At 44.9% G+C, this 15,732-nt stretch overlaps 1 protein-coding gene and 1 long non-coding RNA gene across 5 annotated transcripts in view; one reads left to right on the top strand and one right to left on the bottom strand.

Annotated features, from left to right (window-relative positions):
• Positions 1-15,732, bottom strand: part of LOC100114586 (inactive dipeptidyl peptidase 10) — a 96,180-nt gene that overhangs the window by 28,469 nt on the left and 51,979 nt on the right. The window lies entirely within an intron of this gene.
• Positions 8,760-10,104, top strand: LOC107981467. The gene is made up of 2 exons (XR_001729429.2): positions 8,760-9,386; positions 9,479-10,104. It is a non-coding gene; the product is annotated as an uncharacterized LOC107981467 (long non-coding RNA).

The following is a 15,732-nucleotide window of genomic DNA, read 5'->3' as shown; positions in this document are numbered from 1 at the left end:
TGATGATATTGAAAATTTCGAAAATTTTGAAAATTCTGAAAATATTAAAAATTTCGAAAATTTAGATAATTTTGAAAATTTTGAAAATACTTACATAGACACACACATCCATTGGATATGCTGCAGAGTGAGGAAAAAACTACTCCCTTGGAAGGAAAAAATTGTTTCCTCCCATGGGAGTAAATTTTTCTGAAAAAAATTTCTTCCTTGGGAGTAGTTTTTTCCCGCTGCTAAGAAAAACTAGATTTTCCATCCTCTTTACATGAATGGAAAGTGGCCTTTTTCGTGCACGTATCATGAAAAATGTATTACACTAAGAAAAATTTGACAGTAAAAATTACTATATCGGATAATAATTTGGTTACAGACTCGGATGCTAGTAATCTTTACCATCTCAGATGGTAAAAATTAAGTTTTTATAACACGTGTATCGAAGCTCATTTTTGCCCCTAGTTGTGTAATGTACTATTTTTGAAAGCCTGCATAACAATTTTGATTCCACACCCGACCGAAATGGCTTCTTTTTGCGCCTGAAAATCGGGGCAATAGTAGTATACACGGAAAAAAATGGTTGGTAACAGTAACAAACCGCTTGGCAAATTACGCACCAACTATTTTTTTGGTTGACCTTACCAAGTACTTGGTAAGTATAATAAAATAATTGGTAAGTTACCTGCTTTTTTGGTAACATTTATCAAGTTATTGGTAAGGTTAACCAAAAAAATAGTTGGTGCATATTTTGCCAAGCGGTTTGTTACTGTTACCAACCATTTTTTTCCGTGTATTTTTCCCGTAAATCTGTTTGCAGGGCAAAAGTTAAATCGGCGGGGCAAAAGTAAAATTAGCAGGACAAAAGTAAAATTTGCGGGCGAAAGTAATTTTTTTTCAATGAATGAAACAAAAATATAATAAAAACACTTCGACTTCGATTTTCAGAGACAAATAGTAGCCATTTCAGTCAAGAGTGGAATAAAGTACTATATGCAACACGGGACGAAAGTAGATTTTTTCCGCTGGTGATTACTGCCCTCGCGAGAAGATTTTTCCCTCGGGTGCTTACTGCCCGAGCGAAGCGCACCCTCGTGAAAAATCTTCTCGCTCGGGCAGTAAACCCACCAGCGGAACAAATCTGCTACTTTCGACCCTTGTTGCATAATGTACTATTACTATATGAGATAATAAAAATTACTAGCATCCGATTCTATAACCAAATTATTATCCGAGATAGTAATTTTTACTGTCAAATTTTTCTCAGTGTACGGTACTAAATGTGCCATCGAAAAAAGTGCGAAAATTTATCGATACCACACTCAATAATAATAATAAGCTGAAAAATCCGTAGCAGGAACTAATCGATGGCTGTTATGAGAGTATGGAGTGTATCGGCTCGTAAAATAAAAGCAAACTTTCGAGTTTTTTTATTGAAACAAAAGATCCCATATTTCACAAGCTCTTTCTGCCTCCGGAGAAATTACAGCTTTTTCATTTCACCATAAATAAAGCGTAAATCTGATAAATTTTTTATGAGACACATATCTCACGCGCGCGCAGCGAAAGTCGGAGCTGCGAAGTTAATGCAAGAAACTTTCTTTCGCGAACGAACGAGAACTTTACATTTTCTTTCTTCAACCCGAAAAATAAAGCTCGAAGAGACTGCGCCAGTTTTCCCGAGTGTCTGCGGAGTAAACTTCAACGCTTGCCTCATATCCTACTGGGTTATTCCACGAGACTGCGCGTTATTGCTTCGTTGCCGTTCGAGTCTTCGTATTGGGCTATCGTAATGAATCTCGCTCGAAACAATATAGACTTTTAAACGCGCACATACCTTCACTACTCCCCTAAACTATTGAAAAAAGATTATACGACGCACTCGGAGCTTTAAATTCGCTAGTATATCTACGAGCAAAATCGTAGCACACACGAACAGCGGCAGAACTAATAAAACCAGTCCATTGCCTGGCAGAGCTGCAGATCAACCGAAAAAGCTTCTCTCTTTCATTAAGAGCGACCGGCGAGAAAATCGATTAAGCCTCGGCTGTTCTTGCTCGACAGGTGGATCGCATTTTTCGCGCTCGCCCGACTCGACGATTTGATTCTCGAGCGACTAGCGCGCGACGGCTTTATGTAAATTCGTGTTTACACTCGCGCGCGTTTTATGCGTCTCTTGGGAATTAACTCGCGCGAGAGGGGAATCGAATTCCGGCGCAATTAATGGGATTCCTCGCATTGCGCCTCTCCATACATATATATTCCCGGGCGTCGCTCGCTATCGCTTTGTAAAATCCGCTAATCCGCGCCGCGAGTTTATTAAATTCTTCGCAGGGACGGGCTGACAAACGCGCGGCTTCACCTGATCAGTTACGGGGCTGTATATTAGCGCGCGCTTCGTTAAAATTGGCGGGGGGAAATCGAGCGAGCCAAGTGCGCCAGCCGTAAATCAAAACAGAGGCGACGAGAGAGTGAGAGCGAGAGATAGCGGTACACGTGTAGTATGTGCTCCGGAGCTTTCCAGCAACCAGTAGCTCCGAGCTCCCGGGAGAGCTTATCATTTTTGGCTTAGCCATCCACTGTCGTGTGCTTTTCAACAAGTTACGCAAGCCCCGCTCATTATTATTAATTATCAGCTGCATGTAGCGGTGAGTGTACGCTGCGCCGTATTATATACCATCTCGCTCGCGCGGTTTGCCAATTTCCGCGCGACTCCGTGCCGAGACCAGCTGACGTCAGAGAGCTTGCGCGCGTTACGTCAGCGGAGTCCGATTCGGGAAATAAGGTCAACCACCTCGGCCGAGGCTCATTCATCGCTCGGCCGTCCTCGACGAGCCTCGTGCCCGCCTGCAAGTGCGTGTATTAGACGCCTTATGTTTTACGTTATTAATGACGTTATTGCGAGAAAAGCTCCGCACGCCGTCTGTTTACGCTGCGGACGAGAGTGCGCGCTCGCCTAAGCCTTTGCACGAGCGATCCAACGCATTCGTTTCGGTTGGATTTTTCAAAGGAGGTATTCCAAGCGAGTTTCAGCGGGTGGGTGAACTTTTGCTACTCTAAGAAAGAGAAAATATGATAACAAGACGTGCATTTCATTATATTGTCGCGAGAGTTTCGACTTTTTTAAATCAAAATTTAAAGCTGTTTAAGCATACCAACCAAACGTTTTTATTTTGAAAACACTAATATTACGAGTCTAAAATGTATAAATACCTATAACGGGGAAACCACTAGAGCGCTATTATTTTGTATTAAATAATTACACTATATAGGCTTACCCCTTGATCCAAATTTACTCCCGAGCAATTTGAAATACAAACCTCACTCACGACGGATTGTCAATAAATTTATCCGCGCGCAATTGACGCATTCGTGTTTTCAACACTTTTTCCATTCGAGCGCGGATCAAAGCGCTCTTTTCAGCTATACAGGTTTATTTTATCATCGTTTGTGCCCGATATTGACTCTTTCGAATGATCGAATTCAACGAGCTTGCACATGCGGCAATGGGCTAGCTTTAACGAGGCGAAAGCAAGTCAAGCGAATCGTGAATGATCAGTTCGTTAAAATGCCGCGCGGTATCACTTATTCCAATGGACATTCGGTCACCAGTTCGGCAAAAATAACCTCGAACGGGGTTAAGAGCAACTTTAGGACGAGACGATATCGACGGTCGAGAAGGAGAATCAGCTAGTCCAGAAAATGTTTCGGAAAACAGCTAGTCCAGAAAACACGACAGAAAGCAGCGGCTTCAGAAAACGCGTCAGATAAAGCAGCTACTCCAGAAAGCGTGTCAGAAAGCAGGTAGTCGAGAATAATACATTGTGCAACAAGGGGAGAAAATAAGCTATGTCAAGCGTGGCTGAGGTGTTCAGCACGAGTCGAGGGTGCCGAAGGCATGAAAGGGACTTTTATTGTGCGTGAAAGTTGGGTACGAGGTCGTGCATTTCAAGTCGTGCACAAAAAATTTGAAAAATTTAGTTGAAAATTTTTAAATAAGTTTAAATATTCGCGCCCCTGTACATCTCGATTCTCAATCAGCTCAATCGCTTCAGCGGAGAGAAAAAAGTTTTCTTGACAATTTTTTTCTCCCCGCTCCAACACGACCCATTCCAATCACGCTCGAAATGCGCGATTTTATACGCTACTTTCTGGCATGAAAAAGTGTCCATTGGGAAAATACGTTTCCAGGATTCGCGAAAACATTCGACTTTGTCAAGCGGCGTTCACTACCTACGTTTTACATAATATGATGAGTACGGTGTAGGTTAGAAAAATGTCGAATTAAAAACTTTAAGCGTAAGAAAAAGGATGTGCTTATGTACACTGAATGAAACGCAGCTAACGTATTTGGATGTTACATAAATTTTCATATTCGAAACGCTACAAGCAGTTAGCCACCTTCATTTTTAATTGAATCAAATAAAAGTGACGGATTTCACTAGTCTCGCAGGGTAATTTTAAACTCCCAATACCTGGGACCCCTGTTACAATGCCGCTACCCTAAGCGGGTCTTGGGCGTTGTCGTCCAGATCGGACGGGTGGGTGCCTATCACCACTACACAGCGCGTCCTTAGGTTGCGGATAGAGGAACAGCCCCTGAGAAAGAGGTTAGCTGCGAATAAATTGAATAAGCAGCCGCGGACAGCTGATAGGAACAGGCGTGGGTGTGATGAGCCCACACTGTCGAACGCATTCATCTAGAAACACTACGCAAGCACCACAATAACAAAAACACTTCACATTATCTCTTATCTCTCAATTTATCTCTTTCATCACACATTACAAAAATGGGCAAAAATCCTGCTGCCGAGGAGGATGCGGGAGCGATGACAACTGCCCCGAAAGGGGATGTGTAGAATGATTCGTCACCTGGTCTTACGCGGTAACGATGCCAGCGAAGGTGCGCTGCCTTGCAGGGGGGCGTTAGGATGCGAGAATGAAACCGGAGTGTGTCTGACGACGAATTGACACTGTCCTCGTCAAAGTCGGAAAGCTCTCATACTTAGTTCTAGAGAGGTATGGGGGTTATCACCTCTAGAACGGTGGACTCACCTGCGATCGGAACAGGATCCGAAGCGCGCGGGTTTAACATAACATCATGGCTCAAAAAAATCAAATCCGAACCAAAAGGGACTTAAGGGTCGGAACTTGGAATGTTCGCAGTCTATACAGAGCAGGCGCGTTTAAAGAACTCGTAAAGGAAGCTGATAGGTACAATCTAGATTTGGTAGCAATACAGGAATCGCGGTGGCCAGATGGCGGAGTACTAGCATCAGGTAACTTCACGTACCTGTATGGGGCCGGGAGTGGGGGATCTCTAGGCACCGGATTTCTCGTAAGCAAAAGCATCATACATTCGGTTGAAAGTTTCAAATCCGTCAATGATAGGCTCTCGTACATCATTATCGAAGGGGAATGGTATAGATATGTATTTATTAATGTACACTGTCCTACGGAGGACAAAGAAGAAAAAGCTAAGGATATCTATTACGAAACTTTAGAGCAGGTAATCGACCAGTTCGCGTCTTACGACACAAGAATAGTATTAGGCGATTTCAATGCTAAATTAGGTAGGGAGGAAATGTTTAGGCCTACTATAGGGAAGGAAAGCCTGCACGAAGCCAGCAATAATAACAATATTAGGGTCATAAATTTCGCGGCGGCAAAAGATCTTATAATCAAAACTACGTGTTTTAAGTACAAGGACATACACAAGGCAACGTGGACATCGCCGGACGGGGCCACACAGAACCAAATTGATCATTTCCTCATTGAAAAAAGACGTCATACTAACGTTCTCGACGTAAGGGCTTACAGAGGAACAGATAGCGACTCGGACCACTTCCTAGTAGTAGCCAAATAAAGAGCTAGACTAGTAGCGAATCAAAATAGTAAGCGAGCAAACAAGGTAGAAAGCTTCGATATTGAGAAGCTACGAGATAGAACAGAGCAAATTAGGTACCAAATAGAAATTAATAACAGGTTTCAGGCACTTGAAGAAGCAAACACATCGCCGGAGGGGAATGACGAACCGAATATCTTATGGGGGGACATCGAAAAAACGGTAAAAGAGGCCGCGAACAATGTACTGGGTAAAAAGAAAAAGCCAAAGAGCAAACCATGGTTTGACGAAGAGTGCGAACTCTGGTTTGAAAGGCGCAAAAAGGCTAAATTAGATAGCTTACAAAATAGAAGCGATAGGACCGTAGAAGAGTATTCTAACGTAAGGAAACAGACGAGCACGATCTACAGAAATAAGAAGCGGGAGTATCAAAAGAATCTTATTAGGAGAATAGAAACTAACAGTAAGGAAAATAACCCCCGCGAAATGTACAGAGGGATTAACGCCATCAGAAAGGGTTTTAGGAGTAGAGCGCAATTGATTAAGGACGAAAACGGGGACCTCGTAATAAATGACAACGAATTACTGTCGCTGTGGAAAAATTATTTCGATAAATTATTAAACGTGCAAGAAAATAGCGAAGAATTAGGGGACGAAATTCACACTGCTGAACTCCACGTGGAGGAACCGAGCTACCAAGAAGTAGAGGCCGCGATTAAAAAACTAAAAAACAACAAAGCCGCGGGAAATGACTCTATACCAGCTGAGTTACTCAAATATGGGGGCGTCGAGCTCACTTTCAAAATCTATAAACTAGTATGTGCCATCTGGAAAAATGAAACAATACCCGAAAATTGGAAGGAATCTATCATTATACCGATTTTTAAAAAGGGGGATAAGACAGACTGCAATAACTATAGGGGTATTTCACTTTTAGCAAAGTGCTACAAAGTTCTGTCAAACGTAATACAAGCTAGACTCACTCCATTCGCGGAAGATATAGTAGGAGATTATCAGTGCGGATTTCGGCGCAACAGATCGACGAGCGATCAAATGTTTACCATAAGACAGTTGTTAGAGAAAAAGTGGGAATTTTGCGAAACCATACACCAACTATTTATAGATTTTAAAAAAGCGTACGACTCTATTAAGCGAAGCAAAATGTATCAAATTCTAGTACTTCTCGGTGTACCGAAAAAACTCGTCAGATTAATTCAAATATGTCTGAACGGAAGCACGGGAAAGGTCCGAGTAGGCGGTAATGTATCAGAACCCTTCATGATACGCGATCGTTTAAAACAAGGGGATGGGCTCTCTACGGTGCTGTTCAACTTAACGTTAGAGTATGCCGTTAGAAAAATGCAGGTTAGCCAGCTGGGCGCAACGCTTAATGGAACAACGCAGATACTAGGCTATGCAGATGATTTGGATATACTGGGGGATTGTAGGGAAACGGTAGCAAGAAACGCGGAAATCCTCATAAAAGCGGTGGAGTATACAGGGTTAGAAGTGAGTGAATCAAAAACAAAGTACATGATTGTGGATAAGCTAGGCATCTGCAGAGGGGAGGAAGATCTCAGAGTTGGGAATTTTACTTTTGAAAAGGTTAGCGAATTCAGGTATCTGGGTACGACCATAAATGATAGAAACGAGATTAATGTCGAAATAAATAAGAGACTCCATTCGGGTAATGCTTGCTTCTACGCCGTGAGTAATTTACTTAAGTCGAGGCTGTTGTCTAAAAACGTTAAAATAAGAATATACAGGACAATAATACTGCCGGTGGTTCTGTACGGGTGCGAAACGTGGGCTCTCACTAAGCAGGCGGACAACCGTTTTAGGGTATTTGAAAATAAAGTCTTGCGAAAAATATACGGACGAAGAAAGATGAGGAAACCGGGGAATGGAGGAGACTATACAATAATGAGTTACACAATCTGTACGCGTCACCAAATATTAACAGAATAATAAAATCGCGCAGATTGGGATGGGCAGGGCACGTAGCGAGAATGGAAGACGACCGTACGGCAGCGCGTGTCATGAAGGGCAGGCTGATGGTAGCGCGACCTCTAGGTAGACCTAGACGTAGATGGGAGGACAACGTAAAAGCGGATCTAGTAGAAATAGGACGGGTGGGTGTCGATCGGCGTGGTGCATCTTGGGTGGGGTTGACACAAGATAGGGCAGCGTGGAAGGCTTGCGTAGATGAGGCGATGAACTTTCGAGTTCCAAATGCCACGTAAAAAAAAAATACCTGGGACCCAGGATGGCTCTTGCGAGTATCGACAGGTACTCCACCTGTAGTCTACCCCCCACCTCCACTCCCGCACCTTGATTTACAGATGTGAGCATTAAATAGGAAGCCCCCTGGCAGAAACGTTCGCGAACCATTCGCCAATGATTGACCAATTTTATGAAGTTTGCCCAACAGTTCCGGCAGCCATTGGCCAACAGACGCGTTTATTTCGTCACGCTTTTACACTATCCATTGGGCAACGGATGTCCAATTTTGAAACTCGTACAAAAAGATAATAAATCATCAATGCCTGCTCAAATAATTTATTAATATGACGCTCTTATTAATAAATAAGCATGAGATCGAACAATAATATGGTTTTGACATTGTAGAATTAGATTTTAAGTGAGTATAAACTTTCATTAAATTTCGGGGTTATGTGGAAAGATGTACGCACGAGTCGCCACGAGTGATTATAGTGCGCATGCGCGACATCAGCTGCAGAGCGCATGTTTGCTAATACACATAGAGTAGGCTTCTAATAGGTAAATTTGGTTGGGCAGCGGTTGGCCAACGCCGTGGACCAACCGTTGGTGAATAGGTAATCCTGATTGGTTTATTTCTACCAGGGCCTTGTCCCGTGCAGTATATAAGCTGCACGCAAAAGCTTGAGCCCATCAGTTACTTACTTGCATCGATAGTCAAGAGCTCTCGACGGTGCTAAAGTAATATTCGAATCCACAGAGTAAATGTTCGAATGACAGTGTTTCAACAATTCTATTCAGTGATCTTTGCCGAAGCTTCGGCTACAGGAAATGGCGCAAGCACCGAGCCCCACAAGCAGCACATCCAGCAGCAGGCGTAGCTCCGCTGGCGAAGAACAGTCCAGCTCTGATAGCGTAACAACTAAAAGCTCGTATAAAGAGCCGAAACAACGATCCCGGGAGGAAGAAATTAAAATACAAGTCGTGTACGATGTCATCTGTAAGAAAAAGACGAAGGCATAGACGTCACGACATTACGACATCGCCGAGTCGACGATCCGCAGTTGGGTTAGTTGTGTGAGGGATTATCTGACGCAGTTAGAATTCGAAGGGAGGGACGTCAAATTTACGGAAAACGGTTTTGTCGCTGACGACGGAGAACCCATCGATTGCGAAATACACAGCGACCTGTCCGGAACAAATTCACCGTCGCTTTCTGGCGACGACAACGCATTAGAGCCGGCTTCTGACACGAGCTCCCCGTCGCCTGAAGATATGCCTTCGTCTCGTGCCGAGAGTGTCGAAGATACAGATTCAGAGCATTTAAAGTATCGTAAGTTGTAAAAACTTTTTAAATTCATCCATACTTTATACACAACTCTTTTCTTAATAAATGACACTGATTTTTTGATTTTCTTTCTTCAGCTATCATACGAACTTGTACACGAATCATTCGCCGTTATTTATAGTTCTTTCGAAAGGATTAGGAGTCACGGGTCGTCAATCAGCCAAGAAGTCTTGGAGTTCTTGGCGGATAGTGCGAACGCAATCGCATCTTATGTAGAGCATCAGAATCAGCAGCAGCAGTAGCAGAATGATCTAATTTAAAGGACGTTAAAGGAAGCAGTAAAGAATTGCGCGTGGTCCATGAAGGGCCCCCGAGCACACCTTAAAACCTACCGTAAAATCTTTCTGTATAAATTCTCGCAGGAATTCCCTGCAAGTCTTTGCAAAAACGCGCAATTCATGTAGGTTATCCTACAGGACACCCTGCAGGGTTTTCTGTAGGGGATTTTGTAAACGCGCAATAATATGTATCTGACATAATTTTAAAATATTAAAAGTTTTAATGTTTGTACATAATATAAAAATAAAAAATTGTTGCAGCAGAAAATTAATCATAGTCAAATCCGCTACGGTGCTTCTCTCGCATTAAGAACGATGTGTTATATTTGTAGAGAAGCATCTACGCTATTAAATTATTTCGGCCGCACAAATGGTAGTAAAGCTGAGGACGTACGAATGGATTAATAAATATATTTTACATTGAAGTGATCGAATAATTTCATAAAATATGCCAACCATACACATTTCGCAAACAAATCATATTATATCAGCGCAGCTTTTTTCCAAGCAATGAGATTGCGAAGGTCACGGTAGAGGTGTCCCCGCGGCAAAGTAGAATAAGTTGGGTGTGGCGACGTACCCCGCCCCCATCTGCCTAATTGCACTTTCAGATAATCGTGCACCCGCAGGAGCCGAGGCACACGCAAAAGACTCCATAAAACAGGGACAGTATAGCTGGAAAGTCTCACCGCCTTTGGGTAAAGGCAAAGAAGAGGGGGGGGGGGGGAATGAAAATACGAGGCCGAAGGCTCTCTCTTTCTTCCGCCCTGATATACAAATGGAGGGAAATGTTCCGCGGGTATATCGTGCGCTATGTTATATACTCCGATCGAGTGTGCACGGAATCTCATTAGGCGCAGCGAAAAAAGGAGTACCTGCGTAGGAACATCGGATACAGGGTAATAAGCAGCCGCGGGGACGCGACATCAGACTGTCACATGTACACGCATACATATACCTAATGTACAATTATGCTGGATTAGGCAAAAGTGAATTTAATCCGGCGAAGTACGCGAAGTATAATACAGCTTCGCTTTTTCTAAGCCGGCCTCGCTTGGCTACTCGACGAGCTTTTCGCGACTGAACGAGCCAACGATTTTACATTTCGTCTTTCTTTGGCTGCCGCAGCGGTACGACGTTGTTCCGAGGGACCGGAATCCGGAGCGTCGTACTGATTTTTCGCTCGCGCTATATATCTATGCTGGCCAGCCGCCGCTCTGCTGATTCAATTTTAAAGGCCGGAATGAGATGCGAGGGACTGTGGAAATTTCTCGCTGAGCCCGAGAAGGACCGGGACAATGGCGAAGCTCTCCTTTTTTCCGAGAGAGAGAGAGAGAGAGAGAGAGAGAGAGAGAGAGAGAGAGTGGGCGGAACGACTTTTTAAATTTGGCTCGTCGCGAGCAATTGACCGGGATTTATAATGGGAAAAAGTAAGCCCTGGCCCGCGCATCATGTGCGCCGAGTCACTTGCCATCGTGCTTCTTTCGCCGCGGCGCGCACAACTGCTGCGCTCTTTTCTAGCTGCAGCTCGCGTCCGTCTTCTTGCTAATAAGTACAAAGCGAATAGTGCGGGGCGCAGTTGCGCCTGTTTCGTCGGGGTAGAAGAGATATCTGATGGAAGTATGGAAGTTGCGTGATGATGCGTTGTTCGTTATACGTATACACAATATGACGTATCATGCGGGCAGCGGTTTACTGCATTTGGCTTGGCTGGTGTTTTGATGGTGCAAGAAATGTATGCATTGCCAAATCTCGCTATTTTTTACGCGCGCGAAATCTGCTTGCTGCTGAAACTCGAAAGCCCGTATTGTTTTTGAATTTCAACGAGCTGCAGCATATCTATCGGCGCAGTGGAATAGCGCGAGCGCGAGACTCTCAATGAGACTCATCCCCGTTGCGGCGTCGCCCTTCAATAGCTCAAACTTGTCCCCTATAGTTGTTCCAGCGATAAAACCGGCCATTCGACTAAACTAATTGCCGCGTCGAAGCGATTCAAAGCGGCAGCGGCTGCGGCGCTGGTATGAATGACCAATGCCGAATAACAATTAGCAGGACCGATGAAGAGCGAAATAGCGCAATTATTGTATAACCAAGCCCACCGCGTGTAAATCCTCGCGACGCGAGTAGTGCATCGCCACGTACACGGCTCGCGCCAAAAGAACAATGATTCATGCAAATTTCGAGTATATATAACCTATGTTATCGTGTCCGCGCAAGCTGAACACGCCGATAATCGATTCGAGAAAGAGAGAGAGAGAGAGAGAGAGAGAGAGAGAGAGAGAGAGAGAGAGAGAGAGAGAGAGAGCCAACGGTAATGGACTGCCTCTCGTGTCCTCAGCGCCAGAAGCGGTAAATTGAGCCATCATAGCCGACTATCTAGCTCTCGACGTTTGAATTTCGAATCTTCGAATGCAGAAGGAATCGCGTCGGTATTCATTCGCCGGACGTATCGATATACGGCCATGACGAAAGGTCTCGCTGTAAGAATCTAACGTTGCACGGCGCGTATGCGTGTAAACATTACACACAGACACACACGCGCACAGCTCTATTCATCCCGGAGAGCTCCATCACCATAAAGTGCAGCGGCGCGTACGTGTATCCTTTGGAAAACTTTCGTACACACACACACACATGCTACACGCGCGCAGACAGCCGTCGATACACGCCTACTCGCACCCGGTCCTTCGGTCGCTCGATATACGTGTTTGCGTCTGGCGCGCGTGTCAGTATGTGGCTGCAGCGCCGCGGAAATGCTAAAAAGGCCAAAAAGCTCGCGGGTCGGCCATCGGTCCGCTCGTTGGTCTTTCCAATTTTTCGAGAGAGCCGAATCGAGCGAGTGGCTCGCTGCCAAGAGTCTCTCGTCGAGAGAGGGAGGGATCCATACTCTCGCTCCGATGCTTTCCTCGCGAGGATTTCACGCAGAGAGAGAGAGAGAGAGAGAGAGAGAGAGAGAGAGAGAGAGAGAGAGAGAGGCCAGATGATGTCAAACCGGCGCTTCTCTGCCTCCGCGACCCTAACTCAATTAGAGTTCCGGGGATATCAAGCTTGCGCGCTCCACGCGTCGTATATATCTTCGCGGGGAGTGGCAAGCGCAAGTTCGAGCGGCCCGCAATTCATGCGCGATGTTTATGTAGGTATATATAGCGAAAAGTAGGTGGAGCACGGAAAAACTTGCCGCGATGCACTCGCTCTATATAGTCGTGCGCATATAAAACAGCGGCGTTTTCGGATCGCTGCGGCCCGCGAGCTCCGATGCGACGCTCTCGCGACGAGGCTATCAATTTTGCCAAGTTTTCCCGCTGCTGCTGCTGCGAGATTCAAGTTTTGATGCCTGGATAAAAAGGGATGGCGCTTGCGGAGCTGATTTTCTCGAGCGAGCTTTATGGACAGAACATCGAGGCTCATCAGCGTTTAGAGCTATTACAGGTTTATTGTATAAATTCGTCGCGAAAGACGCCGTGCGCGCACGTGTCCGCGCTGCATGGGTATACTTTTCGAGCTTTATTTATGCAAATTTATGCAAATTTATGAATTTTAGCATGATCCTGACACTTAACGCACTCACGCGCGGCCCCCTAAATTACAAAGTCTTGCCAAGTCTACTTAGGCCGTGAGTTTTCGTGACTCCGAAATGCTTATATACCTTACATGTATACAAACACGCGCCTTATGCGGATTTCCAGTTCTGCCGTTTTGGTTTGATGCCTTGTTCTGGATATAGCATTTGTTTTCAATTACTGAGTCGTCTCGCAGCTTATTCTTGAAACTTTACTGAGAGAATACGAAAGCTTGCGTATACATTATGGGCGAAATCGATGACAATAGAAACTCGATGCGAAAGCAGCGCGCGAGTATATTATGCAAACATCCGTGATTTAGAAGGAGACGATCCGAGTCGTAAGATTCTCGCAGAGTAGCGCAATAACAATAGCTCTCCCGACGCTAAAAGTTTCCGGCATCAAGAAACCTAAAGAGACAATAGACTCGGCAGCACAATAGGCCCTTTCTTTTGCCACCTCAAAGCCTTATACACCCCGTAGAAATCCAGTCGGCAAAAAATCAATTACCAACGGCCCGCGATTCCACATGACGAGAAAAACAGCAGCAGCAACAAAAAGAATCTCAATCCCAACAGCCGCAAAGCAATTCGTATCAATTCTCCATTTCCATAAAACTTCGCAGCAGCAACAAACTCGCGCGTAACCCTCCTCTCTCCGGGCAACTCCCTCGCGGCCAATTTTTTTTTTTTTGTTGTCACTCCAGTGAAACTCGCCCCCGCGCGCAGAGCCGCACACACGCACAAGGCAAAATCGATTTGTGGATTAAACGTAGCGCTCGAGCTTTTAGACACGCCGAAATCCACGGGAGTATATAGGTGTGTCGCGCGAAAAACCGAGCGACAGACAGTTTCTCGTTAAAACTCCGTTACGTCGCGCAACTGGCGCCGCTTCCATGAAGCGACGCTTCGGCTCGACACGCTGCGGCAAGCACGCGATGCGGTTTTTCGAATTGCCCGGGATATTTCTCGCCAGCTCCTCACGGAATATCCTCTGTATGACGGGGCTGTGCTTCGTGACATCTCGGATGCCCTCCAGTTATCCGGCGCGCATAGACCTGTGCGATGAGATATATTCTTCGTTTCGCATTTTATATATACACAAATTGCTCGCGAGGCAATTCCAATTTTAACACTGAGTTATCGTGGCTATATGGGATTTACTCGAATTTCGGCTGTGTAATTGCAGATTGCGGCTGTTTTACACAAGTTTTGATTTGCAGAGGATTTTCGTGCTTAATCCGGGATTATTTACGGTTCGGTGTATGAGCTCGAGGATCAATTTTGCAAAGCGTTCGCAATACATTTTTAGAAACGGCTTTTTAATTGTTCTAATACGATAGAGCACAAAACTTCACACCCCGTGTCGATCTGATTCAACGTCAAAAATGATTACAATAGCAACTATATACCAAGTATTCGGATAACGATTACTTTACGTGCATTCAGCTCGAAGCTGTTGACTTTTATAAAAACTGAAACTTCGGAAACTTTTCAAAATAATGAAAAAAAAAAGAAAAGAAAACATCGTACCGCAAAGCTTGCAACTTTTTACGTGCGGATGCATTTTAATATGAATTTTTCCCCACGCTTTTTCTCACAAACTGCAAAAGTTTACACACCAGGAATAATATTTTATGTTCGGACGAAGTCTGAATTAAAACTTGTTCTCTTTGCCCTCCCTCTATCTCCTATTTTCAATGCGAGCCGCGCGTGTCGCCGCTATTTTATTGCGTGCGTCGCCTTGTGACGCGGCATAACGAAAATAAAACCGCAAATGCGTGCAATGAATGCGTTTTACCTACTCTACACTGGGAGAAAAGACCCCATCGTGACAGCAGTAGACTTGTTTGGAGAGTTTAATCGGGGCAGCCCTGATACTTATAATACTGCTCATTTTTCATTCTCCAATATTACAACAAAACCAATTATATCCCAGCGTGAAAGCTCGAGACTCACATACTCGGCACGTATACGATATATCCATAAAACCCCGCGCGTGTATATATAGCTATAATCGTCAAGTCGATAAACGCCTCCTTCGGGCGCAAATTGCATAACGGCCGCAAGTAATTTACGAGAGCTTTTACGCGTAACCCGATTATATGCGTCGATTTTCGAACCTCCTCGTCACGCACACATTATATACACTGCGGCCCTCCGCACGCGGAATTTTATACGTAAATCGTGAAAGCGCTCTCCCCCGTGCTCCGAGACAGAGAGAGAAAGAGAGAGAGGGGGGGGGGGGGGGTAGTGATAGCGATTTACAGTGCAAAAAAGTGTCCAACTCCGAGGAGCGCGCGGACTCATTGATTTTCCGATGCGATGCTCGTCACGCGCAATCTTGGCGCATGTCCGACAGCCGTTTTATTGTGTCAGAGCTTGATGGCAACTCGTAAAAAGTTAACCCGTCCGCACGCGATAGAGCGGCGAATTTCGCCGCTGTTGGTTTTTATCGCGGCTCCTGCGCGGCTATACAAGCGCGGAGATTACC

This window comes from Nasonia vitripennis, chromosome 4 (genome assembly GCF_009193385.2).
Source record: "Nasonia vitripennis strain AsymCx chromosome 4, Nvit_psr_1.1, whole genome shotgun sequence".
Classification (NCBI taxonomy): Eukaryota; Metazoa; Arthropoda; class Insecta; order Hymenoptera; family Pteromalidae; genus Nasonia; species Nasonia vitripennis.
This window is presented reverse-complemented; position numbering and strand designations above follow the sequence as displayed.